Here is a 15,060-nt window from a genome sequence, read left to right as displayed (position 1 = left end):
TGGAAAAATTAAAGTATATTTATATGCACACACATACACACACACATCACATATTCCTTTCAGGACAGTCAGAGGTGGGAATCCTTCTGACAAGAGGATTAAGGATGTCTCTATTAAGAAGATGATTTTGGGACTGGGCCTTGAAAGATGAGTACTTAAAATAGATGAAAAAGGTATTTTAAGCTGAAGGAAAACTATGAACTGAGGCATTGAAGCACATGAGAACTAAGGTCATTGAGTTGCTTGGAAGGTCTGGAATGCAGACACCCAGACTGCTGCGGCTCCTGGGAGAAGAGAATCCAATCAAATTGGTTATTCCCAGTGGTTCTTTGGCTTTGGATCTCTAATTTTATACTTAATACTTAAATTTTGCTGGGTAGGTATTATTTTTTGAAAACGTCTCATCACGCCTCACCCCAGGTGAGGCAGAAGCATTTCCTTGAGGCTACAGCCTGCAGAGAAAACTACAAGACCCCTGCCCAGACCAGGCTGCTGTCCTGCTGTCCTGGGCCAAGGGTTTATCACAGGATGAGAAAACCACTTGCAAAGACATTCGTATACAGAATCCGGACGCTTGTTCCACAGTGGCTCGCGCGCGAGCCCCAACTGTCACCCAAAGTACTTAATCAAGAAGCAGAAAACTACACATCCAGAGATACAAAGACTTGAAAAGTGTTTCGTGGAGGATTATTTGCGAAATGTGCAAAGGGATAGTAAGACATGATGGTAAAAATAGAAGTTTTCATCCACAATGAAAAGCAGCCCTACCATTTCTAAGATTAAACTCAGCCCACAGAAAGCCGATAGGAAGACTTAGAGTCCTGAACATCCACGTCCAGGGAACCAACACTCAGACTGACAAAACAAAGAAAAACCTCTCTCCCACCAAACAAGCTGCTTCATCAATAAAGAATCCCAAAAGAACCCAAAGGTCGGCTTCAGCAACGTCTTGTCGTCTCTGTGAAGGATGGACTTCCAGGAACAAGAAATGTCTAATGCTCTTTCTGGACTACAGCTAGTCAGAAAAACATTTCTTTTCACTTTTATTTATTCCCAGAATACAATGAAATGAGGTCTAAGAGCAGCCTTTTCTTGACATCTTTTAGTGTTCTGGAAAAACACCTCCCGGGAATAAATCACTGCAAGGTGTCCCTGCCCCCTTCGAAGGATAAGAGGATCAAATAATATATAAAAGTAGTCTGTTAAATATGTAAACAAACAAACAAAAAAGAGAGTCTACAGATGCCAGGGGAATTTCCTATCAGAAACTACAGTGCTTAAGAAGATTTCTTTCTAGCATTTTCAACTCTGTGTACTTAGGGATATCATGATTTGGGTGAATATTGGAAACTCAGGACACCAGATAGACAAAGAGCATGTATGTGTCCTTTAAAGAAAGCCTGGGTTTAGAGGGTGACAATCCTAGCTTTTAATGCTTTCTGTGGCATGGTGACAAAAGGTAAACCTGAGCCTCCTGCATAATTTTCTAGGTATTGAAAAAGTCTGATGCGATCTATTCTCGGGGAGACGATCAAGGGAAAACCCTACCCATAAAGTGAACAGATGGTGTACCATACCTCTTCCTGACTGCACAGGTACAAACGCATAAATTCTAAAAGCCATGAAGCCAAGTGATCGTGCTATCTTGTAAACAAAAAACAAAACTTTGTAACAAGTGAGTTCCTGCAAAAATGACATATACTGTGAGAATATGGCACTAAGTCGTAATTGCCACCCTCACATCCCCCATCGCAGGTGGTTATGACACAAGATGTAAACATACCTACCTATTAGCAGTCCCTAAGTATCAGGTCTGGAGCCCTAGTGGCTCAGGGTTTAAGAGCTCGGCTGGTTGCTGGTAACCAAAAGCTCAGCAACTTGAATCCACCAGCCGCTCCTTAGAAACCCTATGGGGGGCAGCTCTACTGTGTCCTGTAGAGTCGATGTGAGTCAGAATCGACTCGACAGCAGAGGTTTTTTGTAAGTATCAGGTCCAAGCAGAACAATGGGAAGAGGGAGAAAGAATGACAATTTTAATAATAAAAATTCGAAGATTGCCTTGAGTGGGGGGAAAAACGACGTGAAATGCTCTATCCAAGTCTAAAGTTATTGTATTTTCAGAGGTCATTTTCACCATTCCATAACAGCTTATCTCAAAGAAAAAGAACAGCAGTCAGGGGAAGATGAAAACAAAGATTTATTTAGGATAAAAAGCACACATCTTCAGACATGGATTGGGCTGGACAATGGGTTGGAGAGGGATGCTGGTGAGGAGTGAGCTTCTTGGATCAGCTGGACACTTGAGGCTATGTTGGCATCTCCTGCCTGGAGGGGAGATGAGAGGGTGGAGGGGGTTAGAAGCTGGCGAAATGGACCCGAAAAGAGAGAGTGGAGGGAGAAAGCGGGCTGTCTCATTAGGGGGAGAGTAATTGGGAGTGTGTAACAAGGTGTATATGGGTTTCTGTGTGAGAGATTGACTTAATCTGTAAACTTTCACTTAAAGCACAATAAAAATTACAAAAAAAAATAAAAGCATGTGGACAGAGAACCCCTGAGGGAGCAGGAGAGCAGTGGAATGCAGACCTCAAATTCCCATAAAAAGACCTGACTGAGACTAGAAGGGTACCGGAAGGCGTGGTCCCCAGACCCTCTGTTAGCCTAAAACAGGAACCATTCTCAAAGCCAACTTTTCAGACAGGGATTGGGCTAGACTATGGGATAGAAAATGATACCGGTCAGGAAAGAGCTTCTTGGATCAAGTAGACACATGAGACTATGTGGGCAGCTCCTGTCTGGATGGAAGATGAGAGGGCAGGGGGGGTTAGAAACTGGCCGAATGGACACAAAAATAGAGAGTAGAAAGGAGTGTGCTGTCTCATTAGGCGGAGAGCAACTAGGAGTATATAGCAAGTTGTATACAAATTTTTGTATGAGAGACTGACTTGATTTGTAAACTTTCACTTAAAAAAATTTTTTTGTGTTCACTTAAAGCACAATAAAAATCTAAAAAAAAAAAAGGAAGATAAAAAAAAAAGCACACATCACCTTCTGATTTGTACAAAGTTCCTCTGGAAGCTTCCTGCTCAAATTAATTGGGTGAGCCATTCATCTCTAATAAGGATGATCCTGTCTTGATATTCCTAAACTTGCCCTCTTAGCTCACTCCCCAAAGAGGCAACTCAATCTCAGATACAAATACACATTTCTCCCTATCTACCTCTTCCCGCCTCACACACACCAAGGAGGCCTCAGGGTCAACACAAGCTCTACATCCCATAGCTGGAGTCTTTGGTCAACCATTCCCATCTCTCTGGGCTTTCCATTTACTTTCAGTTAACGATGATGGTGGCCAGTTTTCTTAAGTACCCACTATGTGTCAGGTGTCATGCTAAGAATGTTTTGTACTATATATCAGCCTCACAAACACCCAATGAGTTGCCTTGAGGATTCAAAGAATCAAGATAAGAAAAGGCAGAGCAGATTCAGAATAGGGACTGTCCAACTCCAAAGTCCTTGCTCTTTGCCCTTTCCACATCTCTACACAAACATTCACAAACCCCACTGCCGTGGAGTCAACTCTAACTCACACAAACATTAGTGGAGGGTGGAAAAAAAAAAAAAAAAAAGGTGTTCAGCCTGATGATTGCTACGGGCCTTTCTGGAGCTGACATTTCATTCTTTCCAACAGTGCTAATCTCCAGGTTCCAGGATTCCATACCTCTCTGTACTTAAGAAACCCTGGTGGCGTGGTGGTTAAATAACCAAAAGGTGGGCAGTTCGAATCCACCAGGCACTCCTTGGAAAACTCTATGGGGCAGTTCTACTCTGTCCTATAGGGTCACTGTGAGTTGGAATCGACTCGATGGCAACAAGTTTGGGTTTTTTTTTTTTTTTTTTGGTACTTATCTTGTCCAGCCTGATTTTTTTCTCTACCTTCTCCATGCCCCTGCCCAATTCTTTTCCTGTGGTCTGCCCTAGATAAGACAGAATCAAAACTGAAGAATGAAAGTACCATCCAGCCCTTCCTTGTTTTTACTTCTATCTGTTCAGTGTCTCACAGGTAGCTAGAACACTGTGGCCTCCTGTCAACTGCCTCCAGGAAGACCTGCCAGTCCTCAGTTCAATTCATCAAGAACAGAGATCATTCCCCAGCCTTCATCCAGAAGATAAATTTAGATATAGCCTATTACTAAACAGTGCACACTGTCTAGTATATGCTGATACTCTGTTTTGTGTGAGTGTGTGCATTATTTCAGTAAAGTCTGAAAAATCCCCAGAGGTATTTATGCATTCACTTATCCAACATAAATATTGAGCACCGTCTCCTACAGGGTCGCTATGAGTTGGAATCGACTCGATGTTGGGGTTCTCTGTACCGGGCACTCTACTTGGTGCTACTACTAGCATCTAGCCACATTTTGATATAAGGAAAAGGCTTAGAGAAGCTAACCGACTTGCCCAGCTAGGTACAAAGTGGCAGAGAGCAAAGATTCCTAAAGTCTGTCTTAAGCTTAAAGTGATGATGAGGTGATATTGCTCTCAAGGCATCCCCAATAACCTCCTGATTCAATATCCAACAATGTGCAAAGTGCTTTCACATACATTATCTCATTGAACCTATCAAAGCTATGGCTTGTTGCAAGAAAATATTGCTTCTTCATATTTCCAAACGCTGGGTAGTACAATCAAAGTCATTTTGTCAAGAGTAGATCTAAGTATGTCTCCTTTTAACTCTCCATGAGTCACAGACCTTCAAAGTTAGAAGGATAGGGCCTTTCTTCCCTTGCATAACAAATTAAACTTAATGTGCAAAACTTACCATGAGAACAAGTCAGTCAAAAAAAGCAAATATTCTGTTACCTGACTAAGCCTATTTCTTAAGCCAAAAAGCTAATGAACAAAACCACCAAACTCATTGCTGTCAAGATGATTCAAACTCATAGTGACAATATAAGACAGAGTAGAACTGCCTCACAGGGTTTCCAAGGCTGTAATGTTTATGGAAGTAGACTACCACATCTTTCACCCAAGGAGCAGCTGGTGGGTTTGAACTGCTGACCTTTCAGCTAGCAGCTTAACCACTCTACCACCAGGGTTCCTTGTTTCTTAAGCCATCGACTTCAATTCAATTTAGCACACATTTACAGAATTTCTTTTCTATGCCAAGAATTATTTCTTTTTCTTAGGCAAAGAGCATACTTCTAAGGACCTCATTCTGATAGGTGGGAGGGGGAATGGAGAAAGGAGGAGGGGAGAAAAAAATGAAGCCTATTTCTGGTCTCAAGGGGGTGGTTTGATACTGGTATGCAGGCAAGTGGACCCAGTGTTGCCACGAGTTTTTATGAGAAACTGTAAATCCAGATTTTTATACAAAGGCCTTACAAGACAGAGTAGAACTGTCCCATAGAGTTTCTAAGGAGCAGCTGGTGGATTCAAACTGCTGAGCTCATGGGGCATTTCTACCCTGTCACAGGGGTCACTATGAATCAAAATCTGCTAGAGGGCACCTAACAACAACAACAATAGAAGGAGAGTAAGAGGAGCAACCTAAGAGGCACCTACTTTTGCTGACTCACAAAGATAAGAGGAGTAGGGAGGTACTTGCAAACCTACCATGAGAGGCAGAAGATGAAGGGAAGAGCAGTAGTGAGGTACTTGCAAACCTACCATGACAGGTGGGAGAGGAAGGGAGTTCCTTACCTACAGGACATTTTCTAAAGGTACCATGCACCCTCACAGGGCTAGTGACGCCAAATGGGATTCTGAATGGGCGCTGCTTAGCCCAGTGCCTGGTACCAGTACTATACAGTCAATAAAGCTGAATGCTTTTATTATTATTGTTAGGATAGGAAAAGCTCCAGCCTGCCACACCTGCTGTACAGCCTTCAGCAAGCTAGTTACCATTGCTGTGCCTTAGTTTGCTCATCTGTAACACGCGCTAGCACAGACCCAACTTCAGTAAATGTTAGTGCATCATATTTAGGTGGCTTGCGTGTTGCTCTGATGCTGGAAGCTATGCCACTGGTATTTCAAACACCAGCAGGGACACCCATGTTGGACAGGTTTCAGCAGAGCTTCCAGACGAAGACAGACTAGGAAGAAAAGCTTCCAGACTTACATCTGAAAATTAGTCAGTGAAAACCCCTAAGGATTACAGGATATTGTCCAAGACACTGAGACTCCCTTACTTTGAACATGCCATCAGAAAGAATCAACCACTAGAGAAGGACATTAGGTTTGCTAAGGTGGAGGGCCAGTGAAGGCAAGGGAAACCCTCAGTAAGATGGACTGAAACAATGGCAACAACGATAGACTGAAATATACCAAAAATCATGAGGATGGCAGAGTACAGGGCAATGTTTTGTTCTGTTGTACATTGGTCACTACCAGGTGAAGCAGACTTGAGGGCAACTAACATTATCATTTTACAGAGGTGATGTTACAGAGATTATTGTCTCAGATGCCAAGTAAAGTAAAATAAATGAGGAAAGAAAAGCTCTAAAAGCCACATGTTAAAAAATTACTTTCAAACCATTTAGTTTGATTTTAGGCAAATTATTTAACCCATCTTCACTTTAATTGCTTGGTTTGTAAAACGGAAAAAACAAAACCATTTACCTCACAGTTTGGGGGTAAAAGCAATTTGCACACAATAATGTAGCAGACAAATGCAACAATTATTAGCCAAAATATTAAAGTATATGAGGAGGAGACAGGAATGCTGGTAATGAGGAACCCAAGGTCAAGACAGGGAGAGTCGTGGGGTTGGCAACCAGTGTCACAAAACAACATGTGTATTGTTTAATGAGAAACTAATTTGCTCTGTAAACCTTCATCTGAAGTACAATAAAAAAAAAAAATATTAAACTATAAAATTTCTATTCCACAAAACACAAGCATAAAGACCATTTGGAAGCACACCTGGAGGTAAACCAAAAAAAAACCAAACCCACTGCCGTCGAGTTGATTCCGACTCATAGTGACCCTATAGGACAGAGAAGAACTGCCCCATAGAGTTTCCAAGGAGCGCATGGTGGATTCGAACTGCCGACCCTTTGGTTAGCAGCTGTAGCACTTAACCACTATGCCACCACGGTTTCCACATCTGGAGGTAGTAGCTCCTTATTGCAGGAATTGTGCTAAATAACAACCCTCACTGCTCACACTGGTGCCAGTGGTAGTTCAGTGGTAGACTTCTCCCCTTCCATGTGGAAGACCCGAGTTCGATTCCCAGCCAGTGCATTTCAAGTGCAGCTACCATCCATCTGTCAGTGGAGGCTTGTGTGTTGCTATGATGCCGAACAGGTTCCAATGGAGCTTCCAGACTAAGTCAAGCTAGCAAGAAAGACCTGGTGACCTATTTCCCCAAAAAATTAGCCAATGAAAACCCCGTGGATAGCAATGATCCACGCATTATGCATTGTGCATGGGGTCTCCATGAGTCCCGGGCCAACACAAAGGCAGCTGTAAGGATGACAACAACTGCTCACAAGTGTACAGCCCATCATCAGCTTCCAGTGTGCTTTCACATCCAACAGGCTCCTCACATCCACCAGCGACAAGGAGTTCAGGTAGTTTTGTCTCCATTTTACAGACGAAGATTTAGAAACTGGATCTCTGAACTCCTTAACACGGAGCACATTCCCACATACCACTCTGGCTGCCAGGAGCAGCCTATACATACTAGGGAGAAAGGCTTGGGGGAAAAAACCTTAATTTAAAAGCCTGCTGAGCTGTTTTTAATTTTCAGTCATTGCTTACTAATATGACCAGTCCAGGCTGACTCAGGGCTAACTGTAAGGCAATTCAAATGCAGAAAGTAGCTCTATAATTAGCCTAGTATTTCTAACTGAGTTACGCGATGAGCATAGAATTATATACAGTGGGGGGAAATTGTATTAGACACCTCTGAACCTTTGAAGGCGTAGTGCTTACAATCTTGGCAAATGAACAGTTAGGATTTAAAGAAAATTAAGATGAATTTCCTATTTGGTGTCCTACTTAATTTGCAGGGAAATATCTGTCACCGTCATGTAAACAGCACAAGGCCTTCTTGGTGGCTTTGACTCCACCTTGAGCTTAGAGCCCTGAGCTTTTGTACCACCAGTAGCAGCAGGGGCCAGGTTACCAAACTCCCAACAGGGACCCACGCCCCCGTAAAGTTCAATGAGCTGCCCTTCTGAGAAGTATAGGAGGCAATCTGGGTTGCCGGTGTGCCATGTGGCCTGACACCATGACTTCCTCAAATGGGAGCAGAATCTGCTCTCCAGACATTCCCTTGAAAAGTGAATCACTGCCCCTAAACCTGCCACCACTGCCAATCTCCACATCCATCCTGGAAACTTCAAAAGTACAGCTAGTTGATAGGAGTTGTGATCTAAATGAGCCCTCTAGTTATGGAATCCTAAAATCACAGACTGGGGGAGTACAGTCCAATTTCCTCATTTTCTAGATGTGGAAAGCGAAAGCAAGAGAGGGGAAGTGACTTGCTGAAAATGGCACATTAAGCGAAGGAGCAAGGTCTCAAATATTTCAAATGCCCTGTGATATGAAGGGAAAACGCTCCATTTCTGGAAATCCCTGGGAAACGTCCTTATCAATTCTCAGCATGGTTGAGGCAGCCTTCACTGGCCATTTCTCTCGGGCCAACCCAGGCATTTTCCCCATGTCCAGCACTTTGTCTCCCACCTCACCCTACCCCACTTCAAAGCTTGGTTTCCCACCTACTCCCTCCCAGTCTATCTCCTGTCTAGGCTTTTCTCTCTCAGCCTGGTTTGTCAGGAGAGCATGATCTTCTCCAGGTTTTGGTCTGACCTTCTGCCTTGTTTCCCCAGAGTACAAGCAGGAAAGCCTTTTTCATTTAGAGGTCTTTACCACCCATCACAACAGGTCAGCAAGAGGTAGTTGGAGCAACGAACCAGAGAAAATTTAAAAGTTGCCAGAATCATACAAAATATTTGCCCATGGTCCATAATGTATAGCCTAACTTCTTTTCTGAGAAAGTAAATTGGAGTTTCCACTTCTATTCCTGAAACCGAAGAATCTCCACCCCGCCTCTCGATTCATTAAGAAATTCTTTTCTGACTCCCCACCTCAAACACGCCCGAGCAGTAGAAATACGCATTCTGGCTTGGGGTGCACCCATTGCACAGGGTAGCAGTCCTTCAAGGGGAAGACTTCCTTTAGGCTTTTTCTCACCTAACCACAACACAAAAAGATAAGAATTGATAAAGAAGGGTAAGCATTGATAAGTAATACCCTCTTTGTTGGACACCTCAAAACAGTGCCATGCTTTCCATGTCGTTAGCTGCAATCCAATCAGCCCCCCGTCTCCGCCCCGTGAACAATGAGATCAGGTCACTGTGATCCACAGGATTTTCACTGGCAGATTTTCAAAAGTCGATCACCAGGCCTTTCTTTCTCGCCCATCTTAGTCTGGAAGCTCTGCCGAAACCTGTCCAGCATCATAGCAACAAACAAACCTCCAATGATAGACAGGTGGTGGCTATCGCATGAGGTACACTGGCCAGGAATCGAAGGGTCTCCCGCATGGAAGGTGAGAACTCTACCACTGAAGGACCAACACCTCATATGCTTTTCTTAATCTCTCTAAAAAGATTCTTTTTGGTACCTGTCTTAGTTTCTTAATGCTGTTGTAACAGAAATATCACAAGTGGGTGGCTTTAACAAATGAAATTTTATTTTCTCACTGTTTAGAAGGCTAAAGTCTGAATTCAGGGTACCGACTCTAGGGGAAGACGCTCTCTGTTCGCTCTGGAGGAAAATCCTTGTCTCAGCGTCTTCTTGGCAATCCTTGGAGATCTCCACCTGGCATCTATCTTCTCCCCATGGCCGCTCGCTTGCTTCCGTGCCTAATCTGCTCCTTTTAAATGTCAAAAGTAATCGGCTCAAGACACATCCTAGGCTGATATGAGCTCATTCACATAATGAAGAAAACCCTGTTCTCAAATGGGATTACATTCACAGGTACAGATGTTTAAGATTTACGACACACATTTTTGGGGGGACACAATTCAGTCCGTAACAGTCCCCAACTAACTAGTCATCGACTCCTTGTTCACCAGTCCTCTTCACAAACCAACCAGAAACTAAGGGAGCTGGGTGCTGAGAGACTGTTAGGGAATCTCTTCATGGGGCCATGGACACCCATTCAACGGAGACTTTTCAAGGGACTTGGTGGAGCAGAGAAATCTTTCTTAATACCTGTACTTCCGGTCCAGTGTCTACCTTCTTTGTTTCATCAGCAGGTACCCAATCTCCACCCCCACAGAGTAACCTGAAACTCCATATGCACACTGGGAATGGGAGTTCCTTCCCACATTCTCCCACACCCAAGCACATACCCCAGTCAGCTCCACGTCCCGCTTCCCCTACATTATCTCCTTCTCCTCTCTTCTAAGTAAACATGATTAGTCTTTAAGCATCAGATTTTAAAACATCAGCTTTATTTCAATTAACTCTATCCCAATCAGACAAGAGGTTCTCAATCTATGGCTCCCCTTCTGAAGGCCTCTTGGGCTACATGTGCAGAGTGGCTGGAATAAGTACCCTGCTTGGCCAACTTCACACTTTTTGAAATGTCCAAGAAACTATTTAAAGGCAGAAGCACTTTCTTTTCATTTCCTGGGAACTCTAGCATTTGTTTATTTACAACCCTTTAAAAAAAAAATCACTAGGCCCTCCATTCCACTCAAGAAACCGTGGAGCCCCAGTGTTGGCACAAAGAATTCCACCAATCCTTAACTCAGGCAACTTTATTTTACTATTCTGTTCACTACTATTTATTCAGGCAGGAAGGAAGAAAAAAAGATGTTTAGCACAAACACAGAAGAGAAGGGCTGTTTCATGTACCGATAAGGTTCAAGGATCAGCACTGTGCTGAACATTTAACTTAATGTTTCAGGATTACTTATTTAATCCTTAGAACAACCCTACAAAGTTGGTGTTTTCTTCAAAATCTGTCAAAAGATATAACAGGGTATAAAATTAAGAGCTGAAGCAATTCTTTTGTCTCTATTTTGTGCATAAGGAAACTAAGGCTGGGAAATGATGGTTTACCCAAGGTCACATAGCTACCAGTGACAGTGACACATTCTTTCTTTCCACTACACCACCTTGCTCCATGAAATCTTGGATCTGACACCCCTCCTGTTTGTTTGCTCTTCTGTGGCAGCGCCGCCTACCTTCCCTGCCAAATCCAAAAGGACAAAAGAACCGCTATTCTTCATCTCAGGCAGTGAAACTTAACACAGAACCACAAATTTTGCCCTCAAGGACATTGCAGCTGAAATTAAATCCTCCATGCAAGCTTGGTATCCTGTTAGCATTTCATGGATATTAGCAACAACACTGTCATTACTACAATTGGCTAGTCGCTGAACGTTTCAACAGGCAATGACACAGCTACAACTCTGGTAGGTGGAGAAAAGTTCCAACCTGGGGCTGAACTGGGTGTCACTCCAGGAGCTGGCTTCTGACTGTGGGGTCCCAGGCAGCAGTGGAAGGGCAAGGGAGGAAAGAGCAGACCGGTTCTCACCTCCAGACACAACCAGGGTGAGAAATGGTAGGGGACAGGAAGTGAGCGGAAGCTAGCGCTTCTTTCTCCTATTTCTAAAAGGAACCATCAAGGCACAATAATAATTGGTTAGCTCCTCCATGAGATATGGAGAAGAGACAAGAAGAAGAGATTGGGGAGTTAATAACAAACCTCTTCTGTTACACTCAGCAACCTTCCCTCATGAGAGCAAACAATTCTGTGGGGCCTAGGAGGTATGCATTTATTATAACTTGGTGACAGATGACAAAACCGAGGCTCAGAGGGGTTATACGCCTTGTTCAATGCCACATCACAAAGCTAGTCAACAGCAGTGGAAAGACAAGGACCCAGGCTTCCTGACTCCTGACCCAGGTCTCTTTCTGCTCACAAGCTTCTGTGGAGATGGACGGGAAGCTTCACTGGCCCAGGGGCCAAGTCACTAGGTCTCTCGTTCCCATTCCATCAGTAACGTCTACTGAACAATTAAGACTGGTGGGGACTGTGACCAACTGGATAAAGCGTGGTGCTTCTAAAGGAGGCAGCTGTTTTTCAGTACCAGGTGATGGTTTATTCCATTGAGAAATAAAACCCAATTCTTCATAATGTTCAATAAAAGTTGGAAATCTACCTTTGTGAAAAATCTTCCAACGTTTACATGGTTGCCCCAATTTTTAAAAACATCATGCTGGCCAAATCAAGCACATATACAGGGGAAACTGAGCCCATAGGTGACCAGTTCTCAAGCTCTGATGTAATCTTGGCAACAGAGCTATGCCAATTATAAAACAAAGGGGCCAGGCCCAATGGTAGGTTCCTAACTGAGGGATCCCAGGGGCATGGAGTTATAGGTGTTATAAAGCCATACGCCCATCAAGCACTGTCTCTCATGCATACACACTGCGATTTTTCAAACATACGTAGATGCTATTATGAAAAAATGCAATTTAATTATGTTTAACTAAATTCATAGAAGCTTTCTAGAACTATTCATTTTTTTCCCAATGAACTGATAGTAAAAATATAATCACTACCATTTGAACCCTCATAATTTAATTGTAAAACACAACCAAAAAAAAATAAGGTCCTCATATTTGGAAAAGGTCAGGAACAATTGGACTAGATAATTTCTAACAGTCCACATTCTTATAATTTCATGATTATATGCCAAAGAGAGGCGGAAGAGTGGAAAAGGACGAAAAAATCCCTACACACTAAGGTATGTTAAAATTCAGTACACACACGGCCAACTACACCAATAATAGTGACTGAGCACCCTCCGAATATTTATTGAACAACTATGTGTCAGGCAAAAAAAAAAAAACAGGAAGAATACAACTAGAAGCAGTGAGGGAAAGTCCGACATTAATCACAAAGAATTACCACGTCATAACTGGAATCAGCGCAACTAAGAAATCCGTTAGGCTGTCATGTCACTTTAGGAGAATCTGACCTATTCTGGGCTACTGTGTAAGGCTTCCTCAGGAAGTGATGATTTGATTAAGCTGAGATCTTAAGAACAAATGGAGTTAACTAGGTGTGTGTAGTACGCTAAGTGGGATGGGGCATTCCAGCAATGGGCCTCCAGCGGGTGGGGACGTGGTATTTTCAAAGAACTGAAGCGCCAGTGTGGTTGAAACCCAGAGAATGAGGGCATCTGAGGTTTGAGATGAGGCTAAGCCCTCTCCGCAGGACACACAGCATTGAGGCCTTCTAATCACTTCAGAATATTTTGGTTTTACCTTAAAATACATTGTCAGTGCCTGTCACATAGCAGGTGTTCAAGAAATCTAAGATAAAATTGATGTGGCGGCAGGAGACGAAGGTGAACAGGGGCTTCGTTTACAAGCATCTTGTAAAATACACTAAGAAGTTTGAACTTTATATGAAGAATGATGGGAGGCCACTGAAGATTTTTAGGTATGTTCAAAAGATGACTCAACATGGAGAATGGATTGAAAGGATACGAGAACGGACTCAGGAAACCCAGTGAGATTACTGATGCAATCCAGGAAATAGATGGCAATGGCCTGGATTAGGGTGGGGACAGTGGGAATGGAATCTGAAGATACACAGGAGGAAGAATTGATAGGTCTCAGTTCCTTTTTAGCTTTGAGGTAGGAGGATGAGCCAAGTTCCTGTCTTGGGTACCTCAGTGAATGGTGGTGTGGCTGGCTGAGATAGAAGGAGGAGCAGGTTTAAAGCTCAGACAAACTAACTTTGGATATTCAATTAGTGGTACCTGTGGGTCTAAGTGGAACGAACTGTCAAAGAGGCAGTGAGAGGTCCAATGAGACTTGGGAGATAACAGCACAGAGACAGAACTGACCCTGTAGAATAGATCAGAGATGGTCAAGGGAGAGCAGGCAGGGTAAAGAAAAAAAGCCCATCCCTTACGAAGAGTCTGAGAAAAAGGAGAAAACCAAGAAGAGTGTACTGTCACAAAGTCAAGGCACAAAAGAGTTTAAATCAGAGAATGGTCAACCGTGTCCAGTTGGAAAAGAAATGACAAATGTCCCGCTCTGTTTTTTCCTTCAGAGCATTAATCATAATCTGTGAAGTTGTTTGTTTTAATTTTCAGCAGAGGACCTCCTACATAGAAGTTTTCTGAGATACCTGTTGGAAGAACGTATGAAGAATGCCTGCATGCATGAATGCTTTGGGAAGGAGTCAGTAATGAAGGCGAACTACAGGTGACAGGGACAGGAGGAACACTGGGAGAGAAGGCTGAGAGTGCAGAGAGGATGGAATCCAGGAGACAGGAACAGGGGTTGGTTGGTTGGTCTCGAATGACAGAGAAATACTCAGTGGGATCATTTCCCATCAACCCACTTCCCCAAGGAGCAGAGATTATAAAATCCTCCCCCATGGGTTTCTCCAGTTGTCCAGATGAGTTCACCAATCCAGGACGCTTTCATTCCCATTAGGATCTTATTACAGGAAAACATGAATAAGTAGGTGGGGAATGAGTCTTCTCTGAGGATTCCAATTCCAATTCTCTGCATTGTGAGCGCCCCAAAATTATTTCATCACACTAACCACTTCTGGGAAATCCTGGTGGTGTAGTGATTAAGAACTATGGCTGCTAATCAAGAGCTTGGCATTTTGAATCCACCAGGCACTCCTTGGAAACCCTATGGGGCAGTTCTACTCTGTTAGATAGGGTTGCTATGGGTTGGAATCGACTTGACGACAATGGGTCAATGGGTTAGCCACTTTTGTAGCATAATACCACCAGTGTGCTTCAGCGCTTTAAGACCAGTCAGTGTACAAACATCTGCAGGGAAACTGGACAGGGTTATTTACTTGAATAACTAATCACTTTTCAAAAGATGTCACTTGCAGCACCAAAGAGGCAGGTGCCTTAGTTCCTATAAAACCGAGTTCAGTGTATACATCTGCCTTTTGCTGAAAATTAAAAAAAGATCCTCTCCCCGTTCTCCCCACGATGACGGGCTACATTAACCATGTCCTAATTAAATGTTCTAAATCTGGAATGAAAACTA

General features: G+C 43.2%; 1 protein-coding gene across 3 annotated transcripts in view; it reads right to left on the bottom strand.

Moving 5' to 3' along the window:
- Nucleotides 1-15,060, bottom strand: part of MB21D2 (Mab-21 domain containing 2) — a 139,328-nt gene that overhangs the window by 107,026 nt on the left and 17,242 nt on the right. The window lies entirely within an intron of this gene.

This window comes from Elephas maximus, chromosome 1, assembly GCF_024166365.1.
Source record: "Elephas maximus indicus isolate mEleMax1 chromosome 1, mEleMax1 primary haplotype, whole genome shotgun sequence".
In the NCBI taxonomy this organism is placed as follows: Eukaryota; Metazoa; Chordata; class Mammalia; order Proboscidea; family Elephantidae; genus Elephas; species Elephas maximus.
This window is presented reverse-complemented; position numbering and strand designations above follow the sequence as displayed.